Raw genomic sequence first — 21,459 nt, 5'->3', positions numbered from 1 at the left:
ACTGGTAATCTCTCTCTTTCTAAGGAGAAAGCCTATTAATCTATTTTGTAACTAACAGGACAGCTGTCTTATTTGCATATGCATACTGATCTTTCTCAAAATTTTGTCTTGAAACTGGTGGCCAGTGTTGAACATTTCTCATTTTTATATGCTCTGCCTTTCTGTGGGTTCCAGAATGGAATGTGAGTCCCCATCATCTTTTGAATTAAATTTACAAGATATATATCTTTTGTCCCTATAGAGTGGTTCTGTGCCCTCACTGAATAATGCCTGGGTCATCTTTGACCAGTCCTGTATTCACTTTCTATAATATTTGGAGGCATTCCAAGCCATTCATAAAATTAGTAGTTGATGAGAACACAGCTTACAAACTTTCCACCCAATCATTGATCCTAAAGTAACCTTATTATCAAGGCCAATGTCTTCATGGGAGGTAGTTCTTCACCTGTTTTCCTTGGTTTTAAATGTCATAGTTTATATGCAAATGACTAGTTTAATTCTGGCAGCATTTCTTCTAAATTTTAGGAAGTAAAATTTACTTTAGGAGAGTCTAATATTATAGTGGTAGTCCTTCTTTTCCTCTTGGTTTTCTGTTTATTTGGTTTGGTTCAACCAATTTTTGTTTGGTGTATATATATATATATATATATATATATATATATATATATATGACTCTGTTGTGTGTGCTGGGCATACAGAACAAAAAGAGAACTGTTCTCCACCCTCATTGCATTTCCACTCTGGTAGGTTCTGTCTCTCATTCTTTCAGACACACAAACACATTTGCACATACACACACACACACAACTACACATAAGTATAATTTTGTGAATAGTAACAGTATAATTTTGTATATGGTGATAGGCAGAGTAATGTGCTTTTTACATAGAGAGGAAAAATGGTTTCCTGCTTTTTGAATATGTCAAGAGGTGCTTTTTGAAAAGGTCATTTGAGCTAGGTCTTGGAGGAGATATTTTCAGGAGCTGAGGATTGAGGGTCAGATTGAAGGACATTCCAAGGAGAATAGCTTTGGCCCAAAGCACTATGTAGGAAGCATTGTGTGTTCTGGGACATGTAAATGTTTTAGGTTTCCTGGGAGTGACATTTTTCACACATTTTTTTTTCTGGGTACCAGGAATTGAACTCAGGGGCATTCGGCCACTGAGCCCCATCACAACCCTATTTTGTATTTTATTTAGAGACAGGATCTCACTGAGCTGCTAGGCACCTTGCCATTGCTAGCTTTGAACTCAAGGCTGACTTTGAACTTGCAATCCTCCTGCCTCAATCTCCCAAACCACTGGGAGTGCAAATCCTTTTTTTTTTCCCTCTCTTTTGCATTAAAACAATTTTTTTAGTTGTAGATGAACACATACCTTTATTTTATTTCTTTGTTTTTATTTGGTGCTGAGGATTGAACACAGTGTCTCATGCATGCTAGGCAAGGGCTCTACCACTGGGTTACACTCCCAGCCCTCTCTTTTGCATTTTAATTGATTTAATGAGCACTTGGTAAAGTGGGGACACAAAGAAGCAAGTAATACTAGGCTTTCAAGAAATTTGCACTTTCACTGAAAAGTATGGTAGTAAGAATCTCCCGGAAACAACATGCATTATAAAATTTGACTTAGATTCCCTCTGATTAAGAAATACAGTTTTTACTGGGAAAATTATCCTAACAATGTTTCATATCACTTACTCTTTTGTAACAAAGTGACAGGATGTTTTAGTCTCCATGGATCATTTAGAAGAGGAGCTTATAAGGCATTTAGGGTCATGAGGTGTTGAAAGTGTGTATGGTGCTTCTGTGCATAAAGTCAGTTAATGGCTTGTCTGAGGCTGTTTCTGATGGTGTGACACTGCCTTGGCATAAAAGCACAATTGATGACCATCTCTTCTGTGAAACCTTTCTTCCAAAAAGTAGGGTTTCTTTCCTCTGAATTTCCGTAGCATATTTTTTTGTTTTCTGATGGCAACTTATCTATTTAGTTTAGTTTATTGGCGGAGTTGTCTATCTCATTCTACGTTGAAGGCATTTTTAGACCCGTTGTATCTCCACATGCCCAAGGTACCTCACATATTTTAAGCATTCTGTAACAATTCCTCCAATGATCTGTTGCCTTTTATGTGGATACAATATTGAAAGATTACCTGAGGAATAAAGGATATCAGATACTTTTGAAAGACATCTTTATAAAATATGCTTTTGCTGTACTTATCTTCCCCAGAACCCTGTGAGACTTATCGTATCTCCCACTTCACAGATGATGCAACTAAGGCTTCATTGGGATGGAAGAAACTTTGAATGTCATTCCGTGTATGATTAATGTCTGCGGAGGCAGGAGGGTGAGAGGATGGTAAAAATAAATAAGCTCTGTATGGGTGGATAAGGCTGCAGTTTGTAGACAGATCCGGAGAGCTAATTTCTTTTCTTTTTTTACCAGACTTTCTGCTTAGCCTTTAGCATTTGATTTAAGTTTGAGCAGTGGAAAGAAGGAAAAGGAAATAAGACCTACACCAAAAGAGTTGGCTATGATCTTATTTTTGTATACAAGATAAAAATCTTATAGGAATAACTAAAAAAAAAAAGATAATTAAAACTGGTGTAAGTCAGGTGTGGTGGCCCATGCCTGTAATGTCAGCCACTTGGGAGGCTAAGGTAGAAGGATCACAAGTTTGAGGCCAGCCTCAGCAACTTAATGAGGGCCTAAGCAACTTACTGAGACCCTGTCTCAAAATGAAAAATAAAAAGGGCTGGGGATATGGCTAAGTGGTAAAGTGCCACTGGATTTCATCCCCAATAACAAACCAAACCAGGCAACCAAACAAAAAATGAAAGCAAAAAGCCAAACTGATATAAGCAGAAAAAAAAATTGGGCGGACCTCTTATGGACTCTTCTTAAGCTTGTGAAGTTCAAGAGTTTCTGTGGCCCCAGACATAGTGAGATTTAAGGATTAGGAACTTCTGAAAGTCTCTCTGTCTCTTTTTTTTTGTGTTATCTTTGCCTTCAGGTAATCTCTTTTTCTACTGATAAACTAGTTGGAGGAGAAAGAATTCCTCTTTCCTGGTAGCTCCAGCAAACATTCTAAGGTGAACTTTCCCTGGGTCATGGGCTTATTCCTAGTGGTCAAAGAATACCACAAGTCATGTGCAGTGGTACATGCCAGCAACTCAGGAGGCTGAGGCAGGAGGATTGTGAGTTTGAGGCCAGTCTGAGCACCTTAGTGAGACCCTAAGCAACTTAGTAAAACCCTGTCTCAAAATAAAAAATAAAAAGGAGTGGGGACGTAGTTCAGTGGTAAACTGACTAAAATACTTCTGGGTTCAATCTCCAGTACCTATCCCCCCAAAAAAAATAAAAAGAAAAAGAATGCTATGATTGGCCAGGCCTGAGTCACAGGAGGTAGAGTCGGGCCATCCAGTCCCACTTGGGCCACATGTACTTAGTTTAAAAGGTGATTTTCTTTTTTTTCCTCTCTCTGTCCTTTCTTGGTGGTGGTGGTTTTGCAGCACTAGGGATTGAGCTCAGAGTTGATCCTATTGCTAATTTATATCCTTATCTTGAGGCAAGGTATCACTAAGTTGCCTAGGTTGGCCTTGAACTGAGGTCCTCCCACCTCAGCCTCCTGAGTAGCTGGTATTAGAATCATGTGCCTGGCAAAAAGTGGTTTTCAAAAAGGACTTTGGGTACTTTCACAAGAAGTAGAGGAACTGGCAAAAATAGTAGGGATGAGGGCCGTGACTTAGTGATGAGGTCAGGTCGTGGGCTCAATCCCTAGCACTGAAAAAAAAATTATAAAGATAGATGCCCATTGCTCTTAGCCTGAGTGTGTGGCCCATTCACGGTGATAGCAGAGTCACTCTTGACCTCAGGTAGGCTTCTGGCTTGAGTGGCAGTGGAGAAGCTGTGTGGGTGGCAGAAGAGGTAATTCACCTTTAGACTCCAGGAAGAATGAGTTCCTTGACCCTGGACTTTCCATAAAGACTCAGTTCAAAGGGCCTTTTTATTTGGACTGGGGTCCTCTGCTACGGGTTTTACTAGAGGGACATTTTATATTTGTAGGCCAGAAAACTTGACTTTATCAGTATAAGTTAGAATTTTCAGCAGTGCAGAACTATTTTGTATATCGCCTCTGGAATGGAAACTTAGTCTGTTCAGTGCTGTGGCGGTTAATGAAAGAAGAAAAAGAAACTAGGCCAGTCGTCCACAGTGGATGTCGCGATGGTATTTGCTTTATGGGTATTCACCTTGAGGCAGAAGGGGATGAAAAAAATTAGGTAATTGTAAAAATCCATTAGGCACAACAGGCAGAGCTTCCTGTGGGCCTTGTCTGAGCCCAGGGGTGCACAAGTGTTCTCATTCCGGGCCCCACTTGACTGCTCCTGGAGAGTGTGATTTTTTTTTTCTCTTAAGTCCTTTATGGAAACTTTTATTAGATCCTCTTAAAAATCATTTTAAGACTATTCTGGAAACTTTTGCCTCAGGTCTTTAGTTTTCCTCCTTCTTTGTAGAGCTGCTTAAAATTCTGATTTCTAAGGACTGCGGAATCTTGTGTTCCAGACACTTAGACAACAATGAGAATAATGGGGCCGCCCAGTTCAGTCCCTGAGCTGAGGCTGTTACCCAGGTTTCACTGCGACACAGACATGTCACCCATGTCTAGGACTGTGTTATAAATGAAATCGAATTTCTATAATTATAGTTATGAATAATTCAAATAATAAATCCTCATTATATTCATGATCTCACTCATTCAGTCAGTCAAGATTTTTGGCATGTCTACCAAGAACTGCACGCCATGCTACATGTTGGGGAAGATAGAAATGAGAATATTAACTTCCAGTTCCCAGTGAGCCTAGGATCTAGGAGGGATGAAAACGGGTAACTAAGATACCGAGAGAGAGAGAGAGAGAGAGAGAGAGAGAGAGAGAGAGAGAGAGAGAGAGAGAGAGAATGAGAATTGTTAGGATAGATAGAGGCTTGGATCAGAGGAACCTAAATGGGGCACCCATAACCCAGGCAGCCAGGGATGGGTAGGCAGGCAAGTCTTCCTGGGGGTAATCCTTGAACAATGACACCATCTACAGAGGCAGAGTGGTTCAAGAAGTGCAGCTGAAGTACAGAGTAAGAAAGGTGGAGAGAACTTAGATTCTGATGTTTAGATATTTTACCCTGAAAGGTCATGGGAATTCCTGAATAACTTAAATAGGAAAATGATATGATCAGGTTGACACTTATATTTCAAATAGATGGTACTTTGAAAATTTTTAAAAATATATGTGCGAATACTGATAAATTTTCACCTTATCTATTAACCTTCCCCTCCAACAACCACCCCATGCATTTCTTGTGTATTTTTTTTCAGAGCTGTGTTCTACAAATGGGAGCAAATACAAAAATATATGAGTCTTGTATTCTCTCTCAGCCTCTTTCCACAACCTCTCTTTACAAATGGCAGCACTTCCTGTATACGATTGTGCAATGTGCTTTGTTCATGTAGCTCTTTATCTTGGTCAGATCGCTTTCTATCAGAATGTTAGATATTTACTTTTTTTCTTCTTCTGTGGTACTAGGGATTCAACCCAGGATTGCTCTACCACTGAGCCACATCCCCAGCTGTTTTCATTTTTTTTTTTAAATTTTGAGATAGGGTCTCTGGTGAAGGCGATCCCTCACTCACTGTCTTGACAGGGTCACAGTGAGAAAAAGTGTTGGCAAAGCCGCTCTCCCACTGTCTTGACAGGGTCACAGTGAGGATGAATGCTGGCAAAGCCACGCTGGTTGGTGGGTAACCGAAACCATGAGACCCTTTTTTATGTAATTGGAACTTTGCATTTTCATGCTTATGTTTCTCACAGGAGGCATGAGTATGTTAAATGCCAAACAAATTAAATTTCAGATGGTCACATCTGAAGGTCACATCCTGGAAAAATGTAAATTAATGTACCATCAATCATGGTTAAGGAAATGTCATGTCTTGGCAAAGTTTTAAATTATATAATTAATGACGTATTGTGAATCAATAAAAATGAGAAAAATTGTAATAAAAGGGGACCCAGAGAAAGCTGCTTTAGCGCTCTCTCTCTGGAGATTGCTCGAACAGAACGATGCCACTCATCCTTCAGGACTCCCTAGACCCTGCTAGGGCTGGACCCCGGCAGGTCTCCGTAAGTTGCAGAGGCTGACCTCAAACTTGTAATCCACCTGCCTCAGCCTCCAAGTCCTTGGGTTACAAGTGTGCACCACTGTGGCTGGTTTTCTTCTTTCTTAAGGCTGCTTAATTTCCCATTTTCTAGTCCACAATTAATGAACATTTAGGTTGTGGAAAGAGGCTGAGAGAGACTATTCCAGCCTGTTTCTGTTATGGAGCTATTATAAATTGTGCTGGACATAGAAGGCTTGAGTTTTGCAGAAAGCACTGCAGGATTTTTTTTTTAATGATCTTTTTACCTTTATTTTATTTATTTGTTTTTATGTGGTATTGAGGATTGAACCCAGTTTTTCACATCTGCTAGGCAGGTGCTCTACCACTGAGCCCCAACACCCCAGCCATCCATGGGAATTTGATACTTGTTGAATGAATGATTGAATGGAAGGTGGATGATTTAGAAGTAAGGAGGGATATGAACCTGCACAGTTACCTGGGAATAGAAAAGAGGGAGAGATGTGAGGGAGATATGTGTAGCAGCATCAGAAAGGCTGGGTGACATATATATGGTGGGATTAGGGAACAGAAGTAGCCAAGGATGATTTTTTGGAATAGAAAAACACATTGGGCAAATGCTATGTTTATTACTCACATAGATGAGAATAGTACCATTTTTATCAGGAAATGCATGCATAGAATTGTAGCAACGACAGCAAAGAGAATCAATTGGAATGGAAAGTAGAATCAAGATAATCATTCATTTCCTGATTTCTGTTTCTTCCAATCTTGTTTTTGTGATTCTCCCACTCCTATTGCTAAGCTGTATTCTTTCTTTTTATCTCAACTAATTATCTCTTTGACTTCTTCGTTTTTTCCCCTTTGATTTGAAATCCTGTTTGTAGAGACTGACAATTCCTAAGCTGCCAAGCAGTCTCTGAGGTGACTTGGACCCTTGATTTTATTTTTATTTATTTTTTTCCAATGTCTTTATTTATTTATTTATTTTTGAGAGAGAATTTTTTTTAATATTTATTTTTTAGTTTTCAGTGGACACAACATCTTTATTTTATTTTTATGTGGTGCCGAGGATCAAACCCAGTGCCCAGTGCATGCCAGGCAAGGGTGCTACTGCTTGAGCCACATCCCAAGCCCACAATGCCTTTATTTTTATGGGGTGCTCAGGATCGAACCCGGGTCCCGCCCATGCTTGGTGAGTGTTCCACCACTGAGCCACAGTCCCAGCCCCAAGATGCAGCTATCTTGAGGTTAGCCTTATCCTTTTTTTAAATTGTTGGTTGTTCAAAACATTACATAGTTCTTGATATATCATATTTCACACTTTGATTCAAGTGGGTTATGAACTCCCATTTTTACCCCATATACAGTTTGCAGAATCACATCAGTTACACTTCCATTGATTTATATATTGCCATACTAGTGTCTGTTATATTCTGCTGCCTTTCCTATCCTTTCCTATCCCCCCTCCCCTCCCCTCCCCTCCCCTCTTCTCTCTCTACCCCCTCTACTGTAGTTCATATCTCCCCCTTGTATTATTTTCCCCTTTCCCCTCGCTTCCTCTTGTATATAATTTTGTATAACCCTGAGGGTCTCCTTCCATTTACATGCAATTTCCCTTCTCTCTCCCTTTCCCTCCCACCTCTCATGCCTGTTTAATGTTAATCATCTTCTCATGCTCTTCGGCCCTACTCTGTTCTTAGTTACTCTCCTTATATCAAAGAAGACATTTGGCATTTGTTTTTTATGGATTGGCTGGCTTCACTTAGCATAATCGGCTCTAATGCCATCCATTTCCCTCCAAATTCTATGATTTTGTCATTTTTTAATGCAGAGTAATACTCCAATGTCTATAAATGCCACATTTTTTTTTATCCATTCGTCTATTGAAGGGTATCTAGGTTGGTTCCACAGTCTTGCTATTGTGAATTGTGCTGCTACGAACATCGATGTAGCAGTGTCCCGGTAGCATGCTTTTTTTAGGTCTTTAGGGAATAGGCTGAGAAGGGGAATAGCTGGGTCAAATGGTGGTTCCATTTCCAGCTTTCCAAGAAATCTCCATACTGCTTTCCAGGTTGGCTGCACCAATTTGCAGTCCCACCAACAATGAACAAGTGTACCCTTTTCCCCACATCCTCGCCAGCACTTGTTGTTGTTTGATTTCATAATGGCTGCCAATCTTACTGGAGTGAGATGGTATCTTAGGGTGGTTTTGATTTGCATTTCTCTGACTGCTAGAGATGGTGAGCATTTTTTCATGTATTTGTTGATTGATTGTATGTCCTCCTCTGAGAAGTGTCTGTTCAGGTCCTTGGCCCATTTGTTAATTGGGTTATTTGTTATCTTATTGTCTAATTTTTTGAGTTCTTTGTATACTCTGGATATTAGGGCTCTATATGAAGTGTGAGGAGTAAAGATTTGTTCCCAGGATGTAGGCTCCCTATTTACCTCTCTTATTGTTTCTTTTGCTGAGAAAAAACTTTTTAGTTTGAGTAAGTCCCATTTGTTGATTCTAGTTATTAACTCTTGTGCTATGGGTGTCCAATTGAGGAATTTGGAGCCCGACCCCACAGTATGTAGATCGTAGCCAACTTTTTCTTCTATCAGAAGCTGTGTCTCTGATTTGATATCAAGCTCCTTGATCCATTTTGAATTAACTTTTGTGCATGGTGAGAGAAATGGATTCAGTTTCATTTTGTTGCATATGGATTTCCAGTTTTCCCAGCACCATTTGTTGAAGATGCTATCCTTCCTCCATTGCATGCTTTTAGCCCCTTTATCAAATATAAGATAGTTGTAGTTTTGTGGATTGGTTTCTGTGTCCTCTATTCTGTACCATTGGTCCACCCGCCTGTTTTGGTACCAGTACCATGCTGTTTTTGTTACTATTGCTCTGTAGTATAGTTTGAAGTCTGGTATCGCTATACCGCCTGATTCACACTTCCTGCTTAGCATTGTTTTTGCTATTCTGGGTCTTTTATTTTTCCATATGAATTTCATGATTGCTTTCTCTATTTCTACAAGAAATGCCATTGGGATTTTGATTGGCATTGCATTAAACCTATAGAGAACTTTTGGTAATATCGCCATTTTGATGATGTTAGTTCTGCCTATCCATGAACAGGGTATATTTTTCCATCTTCTAAGATCTTCTTCTATTTCTCTCTTTGGGGTTCTGTAGTTTTCATTGTATAAGTCTTTCACCTCTTTTGTTAGTTTGATTCCCAAGTATTTTATTTTTTTGAGGATATTGTGAATGGAGTGGTTGTCCTCATTTCCATTTCAGAGGATTTGTCCCTGATATACAGGAATGTCTTTGATTTATACGTGTTGATTTTATATCCTGCCACTTTGCTGAATTCATTTATTAGCTCTAATAGTTTCTTTGTAGACCCTTTTGGGTCTGCTAGGTATAGAATCATTGGGCCCGTGATTTTAAAGTTAGACATTGCGTCTGCAGAGTGTGTTTCTGACAGATGGTATGGTTGAGAGTCTGCTTTTAATTGAGATATAATTGACCCATCATACAATTCACTCTTAAACTGTACCAGTCACTGCTTTTTTAGTGTAGTCACACCATTATCACTATCTAATTCTAGAACATGTCATCACTCCTGAAAGAGACCCCATACTCAGTAGCAATCATTTCCCATTCCTGTCTCCCCCAGCCCCTGATTGTCACCAACTCCTTTCTGTTTGTGTTTTTATTTTGGATATTTCACATGAATCAGTTCACACAATATGTGACCTTTGAGAAATGGATTCTTGCATCTCGAGTCTCATTGTCGAGGTCCATCTATGTTGGAACATGAATCAGCCCTTCATTCTTTTTATGACTGAGCATTATTTCCAATTAAGGTACACTACATTTGCTACATATGCATCAGAGGATGGATATTTGAGTTGTTCCCACTTTTGCCCATTGTGAATAACGCTACTGTGAATCCTTTTGTGTGGACATAGTTTCATTTCTCTTGGATAAATATCTGGGGGTGCAAGGGGGCATCATATGTTAACTCTTTGTTCATTTCTTGAGGACCTGCTGAATTTTTTATGTATTGCCTGCACCATTTTTACATTCTTTTTTGTGGGGGGTGGGTACCAGGGATTGAACCCAGGGGTACTTAACCACTGAATCACATCTGCAGCCCTTTTCATATTTTATGTTGACACAGGGTCTCACTACATTGCTTAGGACCTTGCTAAGTTGGCAACGCTAGCCTCAAACTTGAGATCCTCCTACCTCAGCCTCCAGTGCCACTGGTATTATAGGTATGAACCACCATACCCAGCTCCTGGACTTGCATTTTTTAACTGAAAACTTACTGTACCATCCTCAGACCCTGTGCTCAGGGCTGGGAACTGGTAAACATAACCCTGGTAAACTGGTAAACATAACCCCGCTCAGCTAGGAACTGGTAAACATAACAGTCCCAGTCTCTTTCCCCTGGAAGTTTAAGTTCATGTGTGACGGTAGATAGGAAGAATGTACTTGCAATATGGTAAGGAATTATACAAAACATAATCCCTTAGTAAACTTTTCAGATTTTTCTGTTTCAGTGATTTAAGCCCTTCCCATTATCTTTAATGGGGAAAATTCATGCAGTGATGCCTCTGAGTTCAATCCCCGGTGCCCACCCTCCCACAAAAAAAGTCTTTGGCTAATCTGACTTCTTCATAAGAGGAGGAAATTAGGACACACAAAAGAGATACCAGTGATATGCACACACAGAAAAAAGGCCATGTGAGCTCATGGTAAGAAGGTGGGCATCTAAAATCTCAGGAGAGAGGCCTCGGAAGAAACCAGAGCTGCTAACACCTTGATCTTGGACTGCTAGTCTCTAGAACCCTAAGAAATAAATTTCCATTTTTTAAACCAAAAAAGAAAAAAATTCATGCAGTGAGTATTTGGTGATATTATATATGGCATTTTTATGTATGTTTTTAAAATTAATTTGAAAGAAATGAAAATATTGAAGAAAATATGTACACATGTATCTAGTGAAGAAATATGGCATGCTCTCCCGGCACCTGTGGCTCCCCATTAGACGATTTGGTTTCTATTAATCCTGTTTGCATCCTGTGCGCAAATTTAGGACATGTAGAATTTGGGCTAAAGAAACTTACTTTCCTAAAAAATTTTCACCTTTTTTTTTTCCCCAGTTCATGGTTCACCTTCATTGGGGCGTGGAGTGATTTTGCTAATTTTATGGTGATTTCCTGGTGGGGGTTACTAAGCATATGTGCTTACCGTGGACTGAGAACTATACACCTTGCCCAGGTACAGTTTGTGATGCATGACTTCTGTGTCTCCGTCTTCACTGCAGATGGTCCCCATCCCTGCTGGAGTGTTTACAATGGGCACAGATGATCCTCAGATAAAGCAGGACGGGGAAGCCCCTGCAAGGAGAGTTACTGTTGATGCCTTTTATATGGATGCCTATGAAGTCAGTAATGCTGAATTCGAGAAGTTTGTGAACTCCACTGGCTATTTGACAGAGGTAATGTGGTTGGGGACAAAAGGGGAAACTTAATTATTTTCCATTGCTCTGAGAAATGTTTTAAATCACAGTTAACATAAGCCCTTTATTTATGTATTTCACTTAATTTCTCCAGAAACCCTGTGCAGTCGGTTTTTCTTCAGGTAGAAACTGAGGGTTAGAAAAGTGATTTGCTCTAAGTTGTGTGGCTAGTTACTGATGGAACTGGGATTCCAACCTGCACAGTGGGACCCCAGAGCCTGTGTTCTTAAACATAAAGGTATGTTGTGTTAATGCTCAAGCATGCCAGAGATGGTGACTGTTCACTCAACTTTTTGAGATAACAGATGTCACATAAAGTAAGGCCATTCTTCCCTGTCAATAACGTGCAACTTGGATGTTCCAGAAGCATTACATGTTTTAGGAATGATAGATGCCAGAGTGCAGGTTTTCATTTTTGTGGCTTTATTCCAGTGCCTCGATGGTTCACAGGCTCCTCTGTGGCAGTTCCTGGCATTATCCCGTGGTCACTGAACCACCAAGCACGGCTCTGGAACTGGATGTTTGCCCTAAATGAGAACAGGAAGGGGAAGCTTTGGAATTTATGAGCGTTTCTATGAGTCTCTGAAATAGACTTGTTTTCTAAAACGCATCCCATTTTCTCTTGCCAAAAACTTTCCCCTTGTCTTGAGTATGTGGAGTTCCTGTTTTCTTTTCTTTTTTTCCTTTTTAAAGCACCAACTATCTTTTTTTCTTAATTTAAAAGCATTAATTTGAGAGTGCATGTGAAAAGCAAAATAATGGTCAGATAGGATTTTGCATTCTCACATTTCTTTGAAATTTCCCCAAATATACAAAGTGGTTATAAATCTTTTTAATAACATTTGTCAGAAGCAAACATCTGTGTTCTTTTTGTTTGAAAAGAATATTCCAAGGTCAAGTTGCCAGTACTCTGCTAAAGTTAGAAGATTTCGTGGGAAGAAGGCTTTCCTTAGACCAGGGTTCTCTATGAAGATTAGATAGAGTAAGCAGAATTTAGGCATCCATGAGCACAGAGGAGAAAAATTTTCATCTGGATATTTCTACCTGAAATTTAGCACGCCCTTCAATTATCACACAGACAACAAACCATGGTAAACTTACTACCTGTGACTTTGTTACCAATAGAAATCAGACTTCATCAGGTACACTGGGGCACACCTGTAATCCCAGTGGCTCAGGAGAATGAGGTAGGAGGATTGCGAGTTCAAAGCCAGCCTCAGCAACTTAGCCCTAAGCAACTCAGCAACACCCTTTCTCTAAATAAAATATTTAAAAAGGCTGGGGATGTGGCTCAGTGATTAAGTGCCGTTGGGTTTTTAATCCCTGGTACAAAAAAAAAAAAGACAAAGAAATCACAGATTTACTTTCTTATTGTTATTATTCCAGATATTTTGAAATACTGTTTGCATTCATCCCACTTTGAAATAGGATAATTATGAGAACTAGTACCAGATCTTACTTAATATGTTAATAAAAAGCATACAGGTGGGACTCAGGTTGTGGCTCCTTGGTGGAGCACTTGCCTGGCAGGTGTGAGGCACTGGGTTTGATTCTCAGCACCACATAAAAATAAAAGAATAGAGTAAAGGCCCATCAACAACTAAAGAAAATATATTTTTTTAAAAAAAGCATACAGGTGACTCTAACAGCCATTTGTTTTATTAATATTTATGTAATGATTGTTTTAGTAGTCTTATTGATTTTATTTTATACATTTAAATGTTTCATTCTGAGAAGGAGGTTTCTAAGCTTCAGTATGATGCCAGAGGGTGTAGGGCACGGGGGCTCAGAAGCCCTAACTTGGACAAAATGCTTCATTTTTTTCTAGCACTTTACAGATTCCTCCCCCCCAACTTCAACATTATTTTACATCCCACGCCCCTTGCCAGTCCTACTGGTCTTGTTTTTATTCCTTGAGAACCAGACCTTCTTTCCCAGCCTGGGAGCTTGGTTCGTATTTTTCCTCCGCTTGGAATCCACAGCTGCTTTACTTATCTTCTTTTTACAAGGCTGTCTCCTTCTCCATCTTTTTCTTTTTTAATTTTTTGGGAGTCAGGGTTTTGCTAAGTTGCTGAGGCTGACCTTGAACTTGCGATCCTCCTGCTGCCATCTCCCGAGTAGCTGGAATTGCAGATGTGTCCACTGTGCCTGGCTGCTGCTTGTTCTTGTCATCTCAGCTTGATTATCACTTTTTCAAGGAGACTACCTCTGTTCACTCTGTCAGAAGGAGGCTTGTGTTTAACTTTTTTTTTTTTAACCTTACAAGGTGAAATGAAGTTATAATCATTTTTTCTTTCTTCATTGGGCATGATTTTTTTTCCTGTATCGGCACACTTAAGCACAATGAAGACAGGGATCATGCCTTTCTGATATTGACCTTGTGTCCCCTCATTTAGTTCTAAATCCAGCGCATAGTGGGTGTTGGGTAGATAGTGTTTGTGAAATGAATAAACTGGCTTAGGTTGTTAGGCACGGTGATGTCACCAGCAAATATAGTAAGAACATCTGGGGTGAGGAAAGGATGGTAAGCGCCACCCGAAGGGGAGCTTGAGGTGCCAGGGTAAGGCCTGAAGTGCAAGGCCGCAGTCAGGTGAGGACCCCTTGGGACTGGGGCAGAGCTCTGGAGCCATGGGAAGTGCTGGCTGTAATTAAAATAACAACATGGGAAGTTGCCCAGCGGTTGACCAGTGTGTTTATCTGGAACCACCAGTGTCAGGACTACAGGTGTGACCTAGGCAGAGTTTTTGAGCCTTGCCACAGCCCCCAGGATCAGACTCCCCAGGGATGGGGAGCAGCAGCCTCTGGTTTTCACAGGCCAAGGTATGATCACAGAGCTGGAGGCTGCTGACCTAGTGTGAGAAGTGCAGAAAGCAGGGACAGCGCTCTGAGAAACCGCAGCATCTTAGGAACCGTAGGAAGAGCCCATGTATTTCAGGGGATGAGGATGAATAGTCAGATATATGGAAGAAAACTAGAGGAGGAGTAGAGTCACGGATGCCAAGGGACAGAGGACCCGGTTTTCAGAACCAGATCTCACGCAAGGAAGAGAACCAGGTCTGTGAAGAATTGAGATGTTCATATTAAATAGAATTATTAAAGTTCAGGTTTGCATCTAGTGCTTAAATTAACCACTTGATATTTATAAACACATTTAATACCTCGGTGGAGCCAGAATGTGTCAGAATATCAGCAGTGGCATTTAGTTATTTTTGCTGAATTCCAGGAGGAGGACAAAGGACAGGCTGGGTTACACAATCTCATATGTATAGATTTCTGTTATTTCCCTGGGCTATTTGTAAACTTGGGTAAATGTGAACAGTTTGTTCTGAAAAGCTAATCTCAGCACCCTGTGCAGGGGTGCATGCCTGTAATTCCAGAGACTGGGGAGGCTGAGGCAGGAGGATTGCAAGTTTGAGTCTAGCCTGGGTAACTTAGCAAGACCCTGTCTCAGAATTGGAAAAAGGGCTGGGGATATAGCTCAGTGGTAAAGCACTCTTAACAACTAAATGAAAACAGGTTCAAAGAGCAACATTAACCTGTTTTAAGAGGGACACAGATGACTATAAGTCATTTCTGGGTCTTGTGGGAAGATGTAGGAAAAACTCAGGTTCATTGGGAGAAGAATCCCGTTAGCAGTGTCCAAAGAAGATGGCATGCATACACCACATCACTGCAACCTTCTCTGGGTTTCTATTTCTTACCTTCCCTATAGGCTGAGAAGTTTGGCGACTCCTTTGTCTTTGAGGGCATGTTGAGCGAGCAGGTGAAGACTGGCATCCAGCAAGCAGTAAGTAACCTTTAACAGGCTCTCGTACTGCTCATGGCTCCTTGGAAAAGGTCTGGGTGAGAAATCCAAACTCAAGGACCCCCTTCCTCTTCCTCCTAACACCTGGCAATTCTGTGGCTACAGATTTGCCCAGAGAACCAGGCCCACAGGTGGATGGCATCTGAGGAAGTTTCTGTCTGCCTTCTGTCCTGGGTGTCCCAGTTATGCATTGTGTTCCTAAGTACAGCTCCAAACACTGGTGGGTGTCCTTTATCATAGGTATGTGGAGAATGGAGAGTTAACTGAATTTTCGTTTCCATGCTCTTGATATCATCAGGGGCCAGGTGGAGACGGAGCTTCCTGTTCTGACATTCATGAACTCACATGGTCAGAGCAGTTTCCGTGGAGGGCCCCTTTGCTGCAAATGTTCATAATGAAGGCTGGGAACTGGTCCTTACAGGCAGGGGTATACTGTGTCATAGGGAGGACCCATGGGATTTGAACTAGGTGTGTTTCTCTTAACTGGAAATGGTGCAGTGTGCTTCCATAATAATAGAAGTATTTCATACATTGGGTGGACAGGTGAATTCACAGCACTATTTAAATAATTACTTCCTTGTTCTTTTGAATGTTGATCAAAATTAGAGAAGATTCAATTTTATGTTAGCTGTTCAACTGAAGTGTATATATAGACATTATGTATGTAATTATATCATAGTTAATTTAGATTCCTGTTCCAGCCATTTCAGCAGGGTCGTGGCGTTTATGGGCTTGCTTGTGTACATCTCTCACAAAAATTTAAGAACAAGGGAAGGTATGAGGCCAGGCTGGAAAGTCACACAGAAAAATGTGCAGAGAATGCAGAGGCAACAGCAGACAGTGAGGGAGGGGTTAGTCTACTCAAGGGAGACTGACTAAGATGCAGATGTGTTGCGTATGGTGGCATGGGCCTGTAATCTCAGCGGCTCCAGAGGCTGAGGCAGGAGGATCGCAAGTTTGAGGCCAGCCTTAGCAACTTAGGGAGGCCCTAAGCAACTTAGAGCCTGTCTCAGAATAAAAAGGAAACAAGACTGGGGGTTTGCTCAGTGGTTAAGCACCCCTGGGTTCAATCCACAGTACCAAACAAACAAACAGATCTGAAGATGAATCTAGTTTCAACCTGCCTATAGTTTCCTTTGAATTATTGCCTGCATTTCATCTTTTTATTATTCTCAGTGCTGGGTTTGGAGCCCAGCATCTTGTGCATGCTAGACAAGCGCTCTACCACTGAGCTCCACAGTCCCACTCCTGAACTTTATGTGTTGCCGGCATTATGTCCTCTCTGGAGAGCAGCACTACCCGAAAAATTGAGCTATCCTGGCTCACATTTCCTTTCTTTCTTTCTTTTTGAGCTAGTGCATTCCACATTTTCTTTCATTTCAAACTAATGTAGCAGTTGATGTGGGAGGGGAATAAAGTAAAACAAGACTTAGTCTCAAACCATGTTTTAGTGAGTCAGGTCACTTTTTCTGTATTTGAGATAAGTGTTTGAAAAATGTGATTTGGCTCCATTTGAATTTCACATTTTCTTTGCTCTTTGCAAGTTTATATTACAGGTCTGTTATGTAATCTGATCTCCCCATCTTTTTTTTTTTCCAAGGGCTTGGTGGTCAATTCTGGCTGGTGTTGATGACCCAGCAGCTTGGGATATGGTATCTTGTTTTAAGATACAGAGTTGGGGCGAGGGAGGGCATATGTGCTTATTTCTGTTCTTTGTGCATTCAGATACAGGACATCTTGTCCCTGGAGAACCTACAAACACATTGGGCATGAAGGGAGAGGTGAATTATTGCTGGGCTCCAAAGGTGCCCTTTTAAGTGGGCACTTCCCTTTTAGGGAAGTGTGGGCACCTGTAACCAGGATGAGGACAAGTACCTCTTACTGGGACTCAGTGTTGTCACTTGCTTAAATGCTCATAATGGAAAAGCAAACCTTTTAAGCTTGTTTGGAGAAGGCTGAATGAATACAATCTGTGAGTTATAGAAGAGCTCAGGTTTGTTTTCTTCATCTCCTGAGGCCTGACTTAGTTTGATGCATCAGATCTCTCCTCATCTCAGTAGTGGGGTTGAACCCAAGGGCTGTACCACTGAGCTACACTCCAGCCCTTTTCTAAAATTTTGAGACAGAGTCTCCCTAAGTTTCTTAAGGTCTCATTAAGTTGCTGAGGCTAGCTTTGAACTTGTAGTTCTCCTGCCTCAGCCTCCCAGTTGCTGGAATTGTAGGTATGCCCCATCATGCCTGGCACTAGATCATTTATAAATTCAGTGTTTCTAGAAGCATACGACATGAAAAATATATTTATTTATTTATTCTAATTAGGTATATATGACAGTAGAATGCATTTTGATTCATTGTCCACAGTTGCAGCACAGCTTTTCATTTCTCTAGTTGTACAGGATGTAGCGTCGCACCATATGTGCAGTCATGCATGCACCTAGGGTAATGATATGCATCTCATTCTGCCATCTTTCCTGCCTCCATACCCCCTCCCCTTCCCCCCTCCCCTTTGCCCTATCACAGTTCCTCTATTCTTTCCCTGTCTCTGTCCCTGCTGTTATGGATCAGTGTCCACTTATGAGAGAACATTCAGTCTTTGGATTCTGGGGATTAGCTTACTTTGCTTAGCATGATATTCTCCAACTCCATCCATTTACCTGCAAATGTCATAATTTTATTCTCTTTTAATGCTGAGTAATATTCCATTGTGTATATATACTATAGTTTCTTTATCCATTCATCAACTGAAGGGCATCTAGATTGGTTCCACAGTTCAGCTATTCTGAATTGAGCTGGTATGAACATTGATGTAGCTGTCTCACTATATTATGCTGATTTTAAGTCCTTTGAGTATAGACCCAGGAGTGGGATAGCTGGGTCCAGTGGTGGTTTCATTCCAAGTTTTCTAAGGAATCTCCATACTGCATTCTAGATTGCTTGCACTAATTTGCAGTCCCATCAGCAATGTATGAGTGTGCCTTTTCCCCCACATCCTCACCAACACTTATTGTTGTTTTATTCTTGATAACTGCCATTCTGACTGGTGTGAGATAAAATCTTAGAGTAGTTTTGATTTTCATTTCTCTAATTACTAGAGATGTTGTGTTGAGAGCCGATCAGAATGACACCTGGCATTTGTTGATTGATTGAATATCTTCTTCTGAGAAGTGTCTGTTCAGTTCCTTGACCCATTTATTGATTGGGTTGGTTGTTTTTTGGTTTTTTTTTTTTTTGATGGTAAGTTTTTTGAGTTCCTTATATATCCCAGAGATGAAAACAGGGCTTGGAATCTTTCTCAGGCTATAGTTGTAGCTAAAAATTAAATAGTATTACTTATTTTCATTATTTATTTTAAATGTTGCCTTGCATTTATGCAGGTTATGCTAGTGATACAATGCCCCCCCCCACACTTTTGAAGACCTTTTTATTGCAAAATAAAATACAAATGGAGAAAGGTGACATAACAGAGGGGTAGCTTTCTGAGTTATCCTAGGGCAGACATGTCTGTGACCATCACACAGGTCAGGGATTAGAATTTGGCTGCCTAGTCCAGCAGCCCCTACTGTCCCTAAGGTAGCCCCTATCTTGCTTTTTAAAGCAGATGCACCCTTAAGTTTCTTTCTAGTATAATCGCCCAGGTTATGTCCCAAGTTTAACCTTACCCATTTTAAGGAAACCTGTGTCTTTTGAGACTCTTATAATCTGTAGGTTTCCTTTGCGTTGCCCCATCCCCCTGTCTTTCCTCCTGGTTTATCCCTGGAAGAATACAGGACCTGCAGACTGGCCCACATCTGAATTTTGCTGATTGTGCTCTGACAGTGCAGTTCAGCTCTTCTCTCTGTCATTGGTGACCTGCTAATTGGTAACCACATCCTCAAATCTGATCAGACCCATGTTCACTCCATGGCAAGACATTAAAGTTGTGTCTTCCCCCATAGGAGGCATCAGATACGTGTTCCTTCTGCTTCTCTTCATGCTAGCTGTTGTTAATGCCTGGTGGCTAACTCCAGGAGTTTATTTGGGGTTGTAAGAGTGATTATCTAAATAGTTCTTTTTCATTTATTTATCTACTCTTTTCATTTATTTATTTATTTTTTAAAAGGTGTGGTGGTACATGCCTTTATTTTTTATTTTTATTTTTTAAGATAGAGAGAGGAGAGAGAGAGAGATTTTTTAAATATTTATTTTTTAGTTTCCAGTGGACACAACATCTTTTTTGTATGTGGTGCTGAGGATCGAACCCGGGCCGCACGCATGCCAGGCAAGCGCGCTACCGCTTGAGCCACATACCCAGCCCCTCTTTTCATTTATTAATGAGGATATTTTCATAAAGAGCTCAGTTCTCAGGCTGGGGCTGTACCTCACTGAGGCACTGGGTTCGATCCTTAGCACCACATAAAAATAAATATATAAAAAGATATTGTGTCCTTTTACAAATAATAATAATAATAATAATAATAATAATAATAATAATAATAATAATAATAATAAAGAGGTAAGCTCGCTCCTCTTACTATTTTCTTAACCATTCATATGGGTCATAGAAGAAAAATAGGTAAATGAATCTTTACTAGCTTTTAAAAAAATGAGTTGATTTCCCATTACTCTGTATAGGTGATGGGTTTTATTTCTTTCTTTTTTTTTAATTGAACTTTTCATTTTTCAGGTAATTATAGATGCACATGCAGTTGCAAAGAAATAATACGGGAGATCCTGTATACCCCTTTCTGTGTTTCCTCTATTGTTCTCATAGTAAATAATTATACTATATTTTCACAACCAGAAAATTGGAAATTAGTCCAACCCACTTGTCTTCATCTGATTTCACCAGTTTTATATGTATTCATTCTCTGTGTGTATACAGTTCTGTGCAGTTTTATCATAAATGTAGATTTATGTACTTGGAACCAGATTTTTAAAATCATCTTTATGAACTCAGAATTTAAATACATGTTGTGGGTTTGATTCACTTGGAATCATGATCCCTTGACTTTTGAACACTGGATGCCATTTCAAGTTCTTGGGAATCCTTTCTCTCTCTCTCTCTCTCTCTCTCTCTCTCTCTCTCTCTCTCTCTCTCTCTCTTTTTAACAGCTATACTGAGATATAATCTACATGCTTTGAAATACACCTTTTAAAGCAAACAGTTCCTGGGTTGTTTTACCATGTATGTATGGAGTTGTTTTGCCATGTATGTGCCATCGTCACAGAATGGAATAGGACATTTTCATCAGCCAAGAAAGAAACCCTTTGTCCATTTGCACATTACTCCCCATTCTGACGTTCTGCTTTGGACAGCTGATCCTGATCCCTTTTGAACTGACCCTAGGAACCCTTTGTAGCTTCTTGCTTTTTCTAAGGCAGGATATATCACCCTCCCCTGCCTGGAATTGCCCATTACTCTAAGCAGACACTACTTTTTGTAGAGAATAATGTTTCTAGAACCTTCTCCAGGTTCCAGGTGAACTTGCTGCTGTTAGGTTTGTGGTTGTTTCTAGATCTCCCAGTGGACAGAGCTAAGATACAGTGCCCTGTGAGTCCACATTGTACTTCAGGTTTTTAAACCTGTTCTGCATGACATCTTTTCCTCCTTTTTTTTTCTTTTCTTTTCCCGACACCGGTAATCCTGATTCCCAAGGACATAGGGGATAGAATTAGAGTAGTCCATAATTACTCATTTGTTTTATCCCAGATTACATACATAACAGTCTCAAAATAACAACACCAGTGCTATCATCACCAGTGTAATTACCGAGAACAGGTTTAAAAAAAAAAAAACCCAGACTTTTATATATGCTTTTCCTGTTTCTCCCCAGTTTTAAAATAGTTGCACTTGATCTGTATTATCGGAACATATGTCCATGCATAGAGTACTCTCTGCTTTTTAGCTCCTGTTGAAGCTTATCTATCCAAGGAAGCACATGGTTGGTGCTTTGTGACATTGTTGCCCTAGTCATTTGACTTGGCAAA

General features: G+C 40.3%; 1 pseudogene; it reads left to right on the top strand.

Annotated features, from left to right (window-relative positions):
• The window catches only part of LOC143389833 (formylglycine-generating enzyme-like), a 55,978-nt pseudogene that overhangs the window by 14,652 nt on the left and 19,867 nt on the right, over positions 1 to 21,459 (top strand).

This window comes from Callospermophilus lateralis, unplaced genomic scaffold (genome assembly GCF_048772815.1).
Source record: "Callospermophilus lateralis isolate mCalLat2 unplaced genomic scaffold, mCalLat2.hap1 Scaffold_66, whole genome shotgun sequence".
Taxonomy (NCBI): Eukaryota; Metazoa; Chordata; class Mammalia; order Rodentia; family Sciuridae; genus Callospermophilus; species Callospermophilus lateralis.
The sequence above is the reverse complement of the archived record's forward strand: the minus strand, read 5'-3'. Positions and strand labels throughout refer to the sequence as shown.